At 32.1% G+C, this 8,980-nt stretch overlaps 1 non-coding gene across 1 annotated transcript; it reads left to right on the top strand.

Moving 5' to 3' along the window:
- Window positions 1–4,477: 4,477 nt before the first annotated feature.
- On the top strand, window positions 4,478–4,544 carry LOC115303268. The gene has a single exon (XR_003913958.1). It is a non-coding gene; the product is annotated as a small nucleolar RNA SNORD109A (small nucleolar RNA).
- Window positions 4,545–8,980: the final 4,436 nt, after the last annotated feature.

Genomic DNA, 8,980 nt, shown 5'->3' with positions numbered 1-8,980 from the left:
ACTGTCTTCCTCAACAGAAACCATTTCATAAATAGAGCTTTAGGATCCCATGGGGACACAGCTCAAAGTCCAAACCAAGGGCCAACAGAAAAAGTATCACTAAATGGAAGAAACCACCATTGGAATCAATGATGATAGACAATATCCAGACATAAATATTGCAGGTAATAGGGACAAGAACAGTAAGGATCTAAGAGTGAAGAAAGAATCCCCAACTGATAGAAACATAAATATTATAATTTCCCTTTGGAATATTTTTTGCATGTAATTCATGACCAGATGGTCTGGATTCTAAACTGCCTACTTCCTTTGAATATGTGTTTCATAATCAGTTCACTTTTCCCCAGTTATCAACATTCATTCTAACCCTTTTCTAAAGATAACACTTTGTGTCTTACAAGTATAATTAATTATCGACTCATAACTAATATTCAAAATGTTAGGCAAAATAATAAAGAGAATTGTGACAAATTCTGCCTGATTATGCCACAATAGTGGCTAGATTATGTTTATAAAAATTGGCTTATAGTTTCTAACTTTGCCTTTTTATCTTCTGGGTATTTTGAGGGGAAATGGACTATTTAAGATACTCCTCGTTGGGCTCAGGAACATCGTGAATACTGAAAGAGGAGTAGAAGTACAGAAGGAGAAAGCTTTCATAGATGGGTAAGGCTGTATCTGTCAAAGAGGACTGCTGGACTCTGAGCAGTTAGCCATCTCTGGTTTTGCCTCATAAGATTTAGAGATGTCTGAACATATAAAATCTCTTTATGAATGAAAAGCACTGATGGATAATAATGTTTATAATTTTATTAATATGTGAATGAATGGATAGTGTAGAAAATAAAGTCCTATATGACAGAAAGTTGTAATAAATATGGTAGAGATGATATAATATAAAATAAAACATTTGATAATGATCATAATAATTGTTTCAACCAGGAAATATTAAGGATGCTAGAACTTGGAGAAAGTTTGAGGAGAAACAAGATACTTTTATAGATTGTAATTATCTCCTCCATGATATGCTTACTATTTACAAAGAAAAGATAACTTAGTGTTGGAGAACCTGATAGACACTACATGAATTAAGAGATGAGAGATAATTCCACCAGTTATGTAATTATCTGGCATGACTGTTAGGAGGCACCTAGAAGAACCTAGCCTTATTTCTGTATCATCTCAGACAAAAGTGAATAAATGTGAATCAACTTGGGAAAATAATAGATTCAGGTTGCAGGACATTCTACAAAACAAATCCTCCCAAGAACAATGGGATTTAGTCTTCAAACATACTATCATTGAGGAACTGTCCTAGATTAAGTTTTACTAAATAGATATGAATACTGCATACAATATTGGTTCAGGATTTCTATAAAAGACATTAAATGGAAAACGGACAAAATTCTAAGAAATTTTGTAAATGGATTATAGTATTATATAAGGCAGATATTAATTACCTAACTTTGATAACAATAGTGTAGCTATATAGTAAAAATCCTTGTTTTAAAGAAATTAAGATGATTTCAGGAGTAAATGAAAATCATAGATTGTAATTTATTTGGTTCAAATGCAGGTGCCAGACAGGTATTACTTAGCACAGTTCAGCCATGTTGAGCAGATTTCAGAAACCCATTCCTTTTTTATAGATGAGCAATATTCCATTGTATGGATATATTACATTTTGCTTATCTATTTATCAATAAGTGGATACTTGAGTTGATTTCACTTTTTGTTTATTACAAGTAACTTTGCTATGAACACTTCTATAGAGATTTTTGTGTATACATATTTTAAAATTATTTTTAGAGGTGAGAATATGGTAAATCTATGTTACTCTTTTGAGAAACTGCCTTACCAGGACTTTTGATATCATATTTATTTCATTGAAAGGAAAAATCTGTGCACAGTTAATATTCTATTGACTATTGATGGAAACTCTTATTAGAGACATAATTAAGTAAATTGAGTAAGTGTGATACACACAGTTGAAGTTTATTTCCTCACACCTTGTTGCTTCAATGGGTGTATATGTCTTTTATCATTGCATACTTTTTGCTTTTGCAGTTTTAAATGTTATGGAATCCATGTAGGTTTGAATTAGAGTATTTTCTTGCCTCATAACATTAAGGTTAAGAAAGGATACCTGGAAAAAAAGAATTAAATAATACTCAAGGATAATAGAGAGTGTTCAGAATAGTAGAATTTTGCCACAGAAAGAATACTGGTTTTCGTCATAATACTCATGTAGAACTGCAGTGAAAAAATTTCTCTTGTGGGCTTCATGGTTGATGTAGCCCTCATCATTCATTGTCATCTTCATTTTCTGTGTGTAAACCAAGTGGTCTAGTATGTTTTAGTGTTATACTAAATTATACTATATGTTATTTAGTGTGATTTCATGGATGACTTTAGGCTCTATCCATTCTCACAAGCAGCAAAAGTGTCCTTTTGAATGATAATGATTGGATTGTATATTCATATATTGTGAAAAGTCTGAAGAAAATGAAAAACAAAATCACTGTTGGTGAAGAGCACACTGTTTCTTTTCTAAGCAAATGAGGGTTATCTTCTACTTATTTTTAGAGCTAGGCTATAGTTTTGATGGGTTTGAATTCTACCAGTCTTGCATGTATTAAACATTTAATCTATGAATATCTTGTTCCTTGGTTAAACAGTGTTCCTGTGTATGTGTGCCTGCTAATAAACAGACAGGTTTAATACATGAGAGTGTGCAGTGAGTATTGTGAACGCTGGTCCCAGTGTTCTGTCCCAGACGGTTTTCAATTTTATATTTTTACCTGTTATATAATTCATTTTAATTTTACCTACAGTAAATTAACTCTTTGTTCTGTGCAGTTATGTGGGTTGTAACAAATGTATATAATAGCATACATAACACCACAGTTTTTATACGGAGGGGTTCTATTACTCCTCTTTGTTACATTTTTGTAGTCAACCCTCATTCTATTCCATAATCTCTTGCAAAACCATTTTTAGTTTTGCCTTTAACAAAATGTCATTTAAATGGAATCAAATGGAGACACCTGGATGGCTCAGTCAGTCCAAGCCCCATGTTGGGCTCTGTACTGACAGCTCAGCACCTAGAGCCTGCTTTAGATTCTGTGGTGTCCCTCTCCCTGCCCCTCCCCTGCCCATGTCTCTGTCTCTCCCTCTCTTTCTCTCAAAAGTAAATAAACATTAAAAAAATTTTTTTAAAGTGTAATCAAACATTATATAGCCTCTGAAGTCAAGCTCTGTGTTCCTAACACTTTTGAATTCTTCCGTTCACTTAAATTTATCCTTCAAAGACCTCTGCTAGCCTATCCATGAACTCCTAGGATTACTTTCTGTGTTAAATAAAGATCAGCCATGTTTATTCTATCTTAGACCTCTTATGTCTTGCTTTTCTAATGTTCTTTTCCATTTGTGTGTTTTTTATAATTTCCATTATCTTATGAAATTTTTCATCTGTTATTTTTATTCTTACCATTGTTTGATATGTTTTTATGTTGTTTGTAATAGATTTTCAAAGTTCTTATGTATTACTTCCAAAATGTATCTCGCAATACCTTTGTCATGTCCTCTTCATTTTGTCCACCAAAGAGCAATTTTATAAAGTCTTTATTTTGTAGAATATAATTTTAGAATTTCTCATAGAGAAAATTGCTGTGGCACTAATTTACATAGTAGAGAAGATTGTTGACTATTTCCAGAGTGAATAATTCAAAGAGGAAATAAGTGAAAAAATGAAATGGCAAAGATGGCAAACGACCAAGCAGCTATAATTTATGTGGCAATAATTAGAAGTGCAGGGATGCCTATATGATAATTACTACAGAATCAATGCATTTCATGTATTTTATGATCTTATTTATATTATTTGTCGTGTTTTGCTGCAGGTCAAAGACTGAACAAGTTACCACACTTCAGGGAAAAGAGATGAACAGCTATTCTGATGCTTTTGAAATTCACACAGGAGTTTGTGGCCAGTGATGTCAGAACGTCAGGTTTCTAGACTCATTATTTCAGAGGCCCAAGGTAGAATATTTTTATAATATAGGTTTCTTCCCCACAAGTACCTACTTTAAGGGAATCATTGATATATATACAAATTATCTTGTAAAGATAATTAAATATGCCAAAATATTTATGTATCTTTTATTATTGGAAAATCGAGAATATAGATACTTCTACTCATATTTTACTATAATTACACCTCTTTGCTACCACATTTGTAAATACTTCCCCATTGGTCCTTGAAATTTCAGTTGGCATGTTTTTTATTTTCCCAATACATTTTATGTAATTTTATTAGAAAAATCATATGCTTTTTGTCCTATGTACATTAGAGTTCCTTTATTCAGATACTACATAAACTATATACATTTACTATACTTTACAATTCAATAGATAAGCCTGAAAAAAAAGAAGCCTGGCTATGAAAATGCTTATTTGTTTGGGAGGATACTTGTCTGGATCAATGATGAGCACAATTGTCTGAGGATGCTGAGGGACTCATTCCAGATGTCAATCTGAGGTCCAGATGAGTGGCCCGCTAATAGGACAAATAAGATTCTCAGAGCCTGGCTGTATTTGGTGATCCTAAGTGACAACAAAATACTGCTGTGAGCAAGCCTTTTATTTATTTTGGAACAAGGGAATTGCCTTCTAACTCTTCTCATGAAGCAGTATGAAACTTCAGATATGCTGTATGACTGAAAACCTGCTTCATTTTGTTCACTTTGAATGGAGAGTTGTAGATAGATATTTGTATCTAGGAAATAGGTTCCTAAGTATTAAATGAGGAAACAAAAGACATTGAATTAGGAGGTCAAGTAACTTATGAGTACTGAAAGTTTCATTAGTGTTGGCTAAAAGAAGGGAACACTGCATACTTATATTAAATATTGACAATGTAATCAATTTTAGTGTTTGTTATTTTTTACTGCAGAAAAATTTCAGAGACTGTATCTTTGCTTTTCTGTAACATTTTTCTGAGGAAGATGCGGTGGAATGAAGTCCTCCACTTCTAATAAGAGCAGTAAGTAACTATACCAGCATTCTTTAAATTTACGTCATGTGCTCTGTGCCGTATCCAGAGGTCTTGGTGTTTATCTTTTCAATGACTTACTAGATACTATCTTTATTATGTATCCTTTATTTGGTGAGTGTATCCACCCTCATTTCCAAATTATAAATTTTATCTTATCAGAGTTTTCTGTGGATTGACAAATGTAGAATTTTGGGAAATTGTTTATTTGTTTTAGTTTTATATTGCAGTGAAGTACTGTTTTATGAATTAAGGTATGCTTGGAAATTTCCTTAAAAATTATGGTGGTTTTGTAATGTTGACCTCATGATTAAGATTATCATAGTCAGACCAGTTTGGTCTGATTTATAACATCATTATGGATCATTATTGCTATTTTTTTTCACCATTGAGATTTTACATTAATTAGATTTTTTTGATGTGGAAAATTATATGCTAAATTTTGAGATCTATCAATGGCCTCCATTTAAATGATAAAGACCTAAATACAGTAAAATTTTTCTAAAACACAAAACAGTTCAATTTTCCATATATTTGTCTCATAGAAGATATTAGGTTGGGTTAGTCAGGTGTATAGATAATGAAATTTCTTATATTAAATTATTAATCATTATTTTCTGTTAAATTTGAAGTATCCATCAATAAGAGAAATAGTCTGTATCTTCCTTGAGATTATTACATAGAAAACTTTATATTACCTCAAAACTGGTGTTTTTACATACTTTGGGAATAGGTAAATTTTTTTTCTTGATAAAGTTCTTGTGCATCCTTTCAATGAGAAATTGTTTTTGTGTTCTCTTTATACTTATGCATGTGTTTTTGTATGTATATAAGTATGTATGTATTTTAATGTGTGTATTTATTTCTCTAGAATCTAGCAAGGTCATTCAAATGAGATCAATAATAACGAATAAAATAGCAATGAACACTAATAATTGTAACATCATAAAATAAAAAAGCCCTACCAGATACTGAAATGGGCTTTAGAACTTCCATTATTTAAAAATTTTGAGAAAAAAATTGAGGATGAATGTAAATGATGAGAACACTAGAACATAATTTGGTTTAATAAATATGATCCTACAAATACCCCTTTGTATATTTTACTATCTGTATATTTACACAATACTTACATTAATATATATTTGCAATGCATGGCTGCTGTCTCAATGTATAGAAGTATATCAACATATAATACTTATGCTGTAAGGGTAGGTATTAAAAATGTACTACCCCATGTATTTTTAAGTGTTTTTTTCTCTCTTCCGTCCTTCTATTTATATTTTTCTGTACAGTCATGACCATGCAACAGGGCAAGAAATGTAAATAAAGGCATAAAGATCACAAAGGAAGAAAAAAAAGCTTTCTTTGCAGACAACTCAGTTATTTACATTAGAAAATCCCAAAGAGTCTACAATAACACTTCCAAAACTGAAAACTTAGTTTAGCAAGTTTGTAAGATAAGTCAATATACAATAGTCAATTATATTACTATATAACAATAACAAACAATTGGGGTTTGAGATAAATCCCATTTATAATAGCACAAAAAATTAGATACTTCTGTAATAAAATATAATAAAATATGTGTAGTATCTTTGCAAAACACTGATAAATTTATCAAAGAAGACCTAAATAAATATAGAGATATATTCTATTTATGAATCAGAAGTTTCAAAATAGTGAAATTGTCAGTTACCCCAATTTCATTTGTAGATTCAATACAATCCAAATAAAAATATTGCAAACTTCTTTGTATATATCAACAAGATAATTCTAAAATTCACATCAAAGGTAAAAGAACTAGAGTAGCAGAAGAGATTCTGAAAAATAAAGTCAGAGAACTTACACTATGTTTTTTTGTTTAATAGTTTATTGTCAAATTGGTTTCCATATAATACCCAGTGCTTCTCCCCACACATGTCCCCCACCAAGACCATCACCCCCTTCTCTCCCTCCCCCTCCCCCTTCAGTCCACAGTTTATTTTCAGTATTCAGTAGTATCTCATGATTTGTGTCCATCACTGTCCCCATCTCTCTTTCCCCCTTCCTCTCCCTATGGTCCTCTATTAGGTTTCTCCTGTTAGACCTATGAGTGCAAACATATGGTATCTGTCCTTCTCTGCCTGACTTATTTCGCTTAGCATGACACCCTCGAGGTCTATCCTCCTTGCTACAAATGGCCATATTTCATTCTTCCTCATTGACATATAGTACACCATTGTATATATATATACACTATGTTATTTTAAAGTTTGCTATAAAACTATAGTAAACAGTATGATATGTTGGAAAAGGAATTAACACATAGGTCAAAGAAGATAATATCTGTTCAAGATAGTCATGGAGAAAGATACCTGGGTGGTTTCTGGAATGCTGGTAATGTTTGCTTCTGGATATGTTTATTGATTACCTATGGTTTCTGTAAGATGCAAATTTATTGATTTGTATAACTTAATGCATCCACTTTGCTGCATCTATATTATATTTAAATAGAAAGTTTGAAATATCAAATAAAACTAGTCTAAATATTGGTAAATGCATTTCCTAGGAATATTGTCCTATACACTGTTTGTTACTTGGGGTCATGATTGATTTTCTCAGGGCACCTGGCTGGCTCAGTCACTAACGTTTATGACTCTCGTTTTGGGGTTTGTAAGTTCCACCCCCACATTGGGCATAGAGCTAACTTCCTAAAAGAGAAAAAGAGTGTTATCTCTTTAACATAGGCATTTTAGCAAATCATATCAGGTAGTATTTGTTTATTCACATTTTTATAAAATTGAGTATTTTTCCATATGTTTATTTACATATCCATTTTTCTCTTATGATAATGTGCTCAGGTATTTAGAATTTTTAAATTGAAGGTATTTTATTCTTGTTACTTTTGACATCAAAATCATAAATTTAAGTTATTATATAGTAAATTATTTTTTGGTGTACATTTCTTTGAATTTTAACATGTGTGGACTTTTGTTTTGGTGATCAAAATCAGTACACAGACTGTTGTATCGTTTGTCCTTTAACTCTCCAATATTTCCTTATCCCTTTACAGTCATATCCTAGCCCTGATAGTCACTAATTTATTTTCTCTATTTCTATGGTTATATCTTTTGAGAATGTTACATAAATGAAATCATAAAGTATGTAACTTTTACGCTATTTCACTAAGCATTATTCCTTTGAGATATATTGAGATTTTAGCTTGAATCAATGGTCTCTCTTTTATTACAGAACGGTATACCATTCTGTGCATGTACCACCATCTATCCATTCATCATAGAATTGCATTTGTGTTGTTTCCAGATTTTGGCTATTATGAATAAAACTGCTATGAACGTTCATCTATAGGTTTCTCTACAGACCTAAGTTTTTCCATAGCAGGAATAGCAACCTTTTTCTTGAAGTGTCAGACAATACACTTTTTAGGTTTCAGGGCCATACTGTCCCTGTCACAGAGTATGCATCTTGGTTGCTATAGCTTAAATTAATGAGTGTGGCTGTGTTCCCATGAAACTTTACTTACAAAAATAGCAGTTTACCATTGGGAAACATTTTGCTGACTCTTGGTATAGAGTAAATACTAATTATTAAGTTTTGCTATATTGTGTGGTGAGTGTACATTTAATTTAAAAGAAACTGCCTAAATATTTTCCTGAGTTTGGGGATCATTTTTTTTAAATAGTTTATTGTCACAATGGTTTCCATATAACAGCCAGTGCTTCTCCCCACAAGTACCCCCCACCATGACCATCACCTCTTCCCACCCTCCCTCTCCCCCTTCATTCAATGGTTCGTCTTCAGTATTCAGTAGTCTCCCTTGATCTGTGTCCCTCACTCTTCCCCGCTCTCTTTCCCCCTTCCTCTCCCCATGGTCCTCTGCCAGGTCTCTCCTGTTAGACCTATGAATGCAAACATATGGTATCT

This window comes from Suricata suricatta, chromosome 9, assembly GCF_006229205.1.
Source record: "Suricata suricatta isolate VVHF042 chromosome 9, meerkat_22Aug2017_6uvM2_HiC, whole genome shotgun sequence".
Classification (NCBI taxonomy): Eukaryota; Metazoa; Chordata; class Mammalia; order Carnivora; family Herpestidae; genus Suricata; species Suricata suricatta.
Note: the sequence above shows the minus strand (reverse complement) of the source record. Positions and strands in the feature narration are given on the sequence as shown.